The sequence below is a fragment of the Mobula birostris genome, chromosome 18 (genome assembly GCF_030028105.1).
Source record: "Mobula birostris isolate sMobBir1 chromosome 18, sMobBir1.hap1, whole genome shotgun sequence".
Taxonomy (NCBI): Eukaryota; Metazoa; Chordata; class Chondrichthyes; order Myliobatiformes; family Myliobatidae; genus Mobula; species Mobula birostris.
This window is the reverse complement of record NC_092387.1, coordinates 69,122,139-69,127,197: the sequence shown is the minus strand read 5'-3', so window position 1 is coordinate 69,127,197 and position 5,059 is coordinate 69,122,139.

The window sequence follows — 5,059 nt, the reverse complement described above, 5'->3', positions numbered from 1 at the left end:
CTCCTGCTTCAAAACATCCACCAGTGTTGCTATACCTAAAAAGACCAAGGTAACATGTCTGAATGGCTGTCACACTCACCTCAATAATAAGCAAATGCTTTGAGAGGCTGGTCAAGGCCTACGTCTGCAGCTTGCTACCACCCAAACTGGATCCCCTACAATTCACCTACAGACAAAACCGGTCGACAGACACTGCAATAGCCACAGCTCTACACACCGTCCTTACACATCAGGAGAAGAGGGATGCTGATGTGAGAATGCTGTTCTTGGACTACAGTTCAGCATTCAACACCATAATTCCCTCCAGGCTCGACAAGAAGCTCAGAGACTTCAGCCTTCACCCTGCCCTGTGTAGCTGGATCCTGGACTTCCTGTCAGATTGCCAGCAGGTTGTGAGTGGGCTCCCTCACCTCCACCCCTCTGACCCTCAACACAGGTGCTCCTCAGGGCTGTGTACTAAGCCCCCTCCTTTACTGTCTGTATATCCATGACTGTGTCGCCACCTACAGCACCAATCTGCTAATTAAATTTGCTGTCGACACTATACTGATGGGCCTAATCTCAAATAATAATGAGGCAGCCTACAGGGAGGAAGTCATCACCCTGACACAGTGGGGTCAAGAAAACAACCTCTCCCTCAATGTCGCAAAACCAAAGGTGCTGGTTGTGGACTCCAGGAGGACCGGAGGCAGGCAAACCCCTACTGACATCAATGGATCTGGGGTTGAGAGGGTGAACAGTTTTAAGTTCCTTGGCTTAAACATCACTGAGGACCTCACGTGGTCTGCACACACCAGCTGTGTGGTGAAAAGGCTCAACAGTGCCTCTTTCACCTCAAATGGTTTTGGAAGTTTGGTGTGGGCCCCCAAATCTTAAGAACTTTCTACAGGGGCACAATTGAGAGCATCCTGACTGGCTGCATCACTGCCTGGTATGGGAACTGTACCTCCCTCAATCACAGGACTCTGCAGAGAGTGGTGCGAACAGCCTAGCGTATCTGTAGATGTGAACTTCCCACTATTCAGGCCATTTACAAAGACAGGTGTGTAAAAAGGGTGTGAAGGATCATTGGGACCTGAGTCACCCCAACCACAAACTGTTCCAGCTGCTACCATCCAGGGGACAGTATCACAGCATAAAAGCGAGGACCAACAGGCTCTGGGACAGCTTCCTCCACCAGGCCATCAGACTGATTAATTCATGCTGACACAACTCTATTTCTATGTTATACTGACTATCCCGTTGTAAATACTATTTTTTATAAATTACTATAAATTGCACATTGCACAGTTAGACGGAGATGTAACGTAAAGATTTTTACTCCTCATGTATGTGAAGGATGTAAGTAATAAAGTCAATTCAATTCAGTTGGATATCTGTATCAGTGTCAGTGTAGATATCCATCCTTGGCTTGTGCATCATGACACAGTTGATGCTTCCTCTAGACACCATGTCCTGTTTTCCTAAAACCTATCCTGCCATGCAGCATCTGCCCTGTCTAAGCAGGCCCAGGCATGCCTGGACAAGATAGAAAACTTTCAGCTTACATTGTGGGCAACATTTTAATTAACCTGAATTAAGAATCAAAATAACAAATACAGGAGATTAAAAAAGTGGTGCATGATAGGGAAATTTCATGTTGAATTTCATAATCTACGGCACAAAATCCATAAAATATACACAAAAGTATTCAGGAAGCAAAATCTTTGTCAGAGCGTTATTAATGTATAGTACCTTGTATGCTCGTTAGGGGGCAATGTTGCACCAAATATGCCTTTGTTGGAGAGAGAGGGGGGAGAGAGAGAGAGAGATAAAGAGAGAGAGAGTTCCTTCATTCTGGCTGTCCAAAAGTTGTGCTCCCTCACCACACTCCCCATCACTGTGACACTCTCCCTATCAGTGCGACACTCTCCCATCAGTATGACACTCTCCCTATTAGTGTGACACATTCACCATTATTGTGACACTCTCTCCATCAGTGTGACACCTTCCCCATCAGCGTGACACACTCACCATCAGTGTGACACTCTCCCCATCAGTGTAACACTCTCCCCATTATTGTGACACTCTCCCCATTATTGTGACACTATCACCATCAGTGTGACACTCTCCAGATCACTGTGACACTCACCCCATCACTGTGACACTTTCCCTATAAATGTGACACTTTCCCTATCAGTGTGACACTCTCCCCATCAGTGTGACACTCTCCCCATTTGTGTGACACTATCACCATCAGTGTGACACTCTCCAGATCACTGTGACACTCAGCCCATCACTGCGACACTTTCCTTATAAATGTGACACTTTCCCTATCAATGTGACATTCTCCCCATTATTCTGACACTCTCCCCATTTGTGTGACACTATCACCATCAGTGTGACACTCTCCCCATCAGTGTGACACTCTTCCCATAATTGTGACACTCTCCCCTTTATTGTGACACTCTCCCCATCAGTTTGACACTCTTCCCTTCATTGTGACACTCTCCCCATCACTGTGACACTCTCCAGATCACTGTGACACTCTCCCCATCACTGTGACACTCTCCAGATCACTGTGACACTCTCACCATCACTGTGACACTCTCCCCTTCATTGTGACACTCTCCCCATTACTGTGACACTCTCCCCATCACTGTGACACTCTCCCCATCAGTGTGACACTCCCCCCATCACTGTGACACTCTCCCCATCACTGTGACACTCTCCCATCAGTGCTGGTGATTGTAAAGTCAGTCCCCAGGTTAGCAGAAAACCCTTGTCCCATTAACAGCTCACACACAAAACATTCTGGAGGACTCGGCAGGTCAGGCAGCATCTACGGAAATGCATAAACAGCCAGCGTTTCAGGCCAAGACCTCTCATCAGAACTGCAAGGGAAGGTGGGAGGGGTGTGGGTGGGTGGTGGGGGAAATGCCGAAATTAAAAGGAGGGGAAGGGGATTGAAGACAGGCTGGAAGGTGATAGGTGAAGCCAGGCAGACGGGAAAGGTAAAGGTTTGGAGGAAAAGAAATTGGGTAGGAGAGGAGAGTGGACCATAGGAGAAAGGGAAGGAGGAGGGGCCCCGGCAGAGGTGATAGATAGGTGACAAGAAGTAGTAAGAGGCCAGAATAAGAAATAGAAAAAGAGGAGAGGGAAAATGGAAAAGAAAAAAAAAATACTAGTGAACTTCACCCTGTGGGAGTGACAGCGGGGAGGAGCAGAGGGAGAGAGTGATCTACTTCACCCTGTGGGAGTGAAAGCGGAGGGAACAAGTGAACATCACCCTGTGGGAGTGACAGCGTGGAAATGCAGAGGGAGGGAGCGATCTACCTCACCCTGTGGGAGTGACAGTGTGGAAATGCAGAGGGAGGGAGGAACTTACCTCACCCTGTGGGAGTGACAGCGGGGAGGAGCAGAGGGAGGGAGTGATCTACCTCACCCTGTGAGAGTGAAAGCGGAGGGAACGAGTGAACATCACCCTGTGGGACTGACAGCAGGGAGGAGCAGAGGGAGGAAGTGATCTGCCTCACCCTGGGATCAGCACTGGAGTGAAGGAGCATCTCCTTTCCCTGTGCTCCACCACACTGAGATTGTGAGCCACAGATCTCCCCTGGGACTTCTGTGCCCAAAGACCCCATCATCACTCCACAGACTCCTGCAAACTGTCGCCAGGATCAGGGGATCAGCATGGGGAGATGGAGCCCAGGGGCTGGTGTGTGGAGCAGAGGGTGGGGGGAGAGTCACTGGGGACATCACCCTGTAACTGCACACCCCCCTCACATTGTGGAAAGGCCTCCCTGACTGAGATGCTTCTCTCACGGAGACGGAACAGCCAAGAGATGCTCTCATCTCCAAAGCCCGTGGTCATGGGCCTGTGTGTCATGTGGTCAGCTGGCAGTGAAAACAACTCCCATTCATCTAACACACCAGCAAACTAACCCTGTCCCCAACTCCTCACCCACCCCGTCTCACCTGTTACTCTGCCTGTGGAACCAGGGAGAGCAGGTCAGCCCCATGCAACCTGCCTGGGACAGGATCACTCCACGTGCAGAGGGTCTCGGTCCCCGAGGACATGTAGCCCCCTTCCAGGCTCTTTCAACGGGCCCCTCTCTCCCACAACAGCCACCTCCCAAAGCACAGAATCCCACCCCCACCCGATGTGGCCACAATGCGGGCAGCTGCGGTAAATTGGTTTGACACTGGACCATAGTGGTGAGCATAATGTTTATCAGTGCTAGCGATTGGGGATCAATTCCCGCCACTGTCCATATGGAGTCTGGATGTTTTCACCAAGGAGCCTGTGAGTTTCCTCCGGGTGCTCTGATTTCCCTCCGAGTGCTCTGATGTCCTCTGGGTGCTCTGGTTTCCTCCGGGTGCTCTGATTTCTTCCGGGTGCTCTGATTTCCTCCGGGTGCTCTTGTTTCCTCCGGGTGCTCTTGTTTCCTCCGGGTGCTCTGATCTCCTCTGGGTGCTCTTGTTTCCTCCGGGTGCTCTGATTTCCTCTGGGTGTTCTGATTTCTTCTGGGTGCTCTGATTTCCTCCGGGTGCTCTTGTTTCCTCCGGGTGCTCTTGCTTCCTCCGGGTGCTCTGATCTCCTCTGGGTGCTCTTGTTTCCTCTGGGTGCTCTGATTTCCTCTGGGTGTTCTGATTTCTTCTGGGTGCTCTGATTTCCTCCGGGTGCTCTTGTTTCCTCCGGGTGCTCTGATTTCCTCTGGGTGCTCTTGTTTCCTCTGGGTGCTCTGGTTGCCTCTGGGTGCTCTTGTTTCCTCCGGGTGCTCTGATTTCCTTCGGGTGCTCTGATTTCCTCTGGGTGCTCTTGTTTCCTCCGGGTGCTCTGATTTCCTCTGGGTGCTCTTGTTTCCTCCGGGTGCTCTGATTTCCTCTGGGTGCTCTGGTTGCCTCTGGGTGCTCTGGTTTCCTCTGGCGTTCCAGAGATGGACCGGTTATGATTGACATGACAACACTTGCGGGCTGCCCCCAACACAACCTCAGACTGTGTCGGTCGCTGACGTAAATGATACATTTCACTGTGTGTATCGATGTTTTGATGTACATGTGACAAATAAAGCTAATC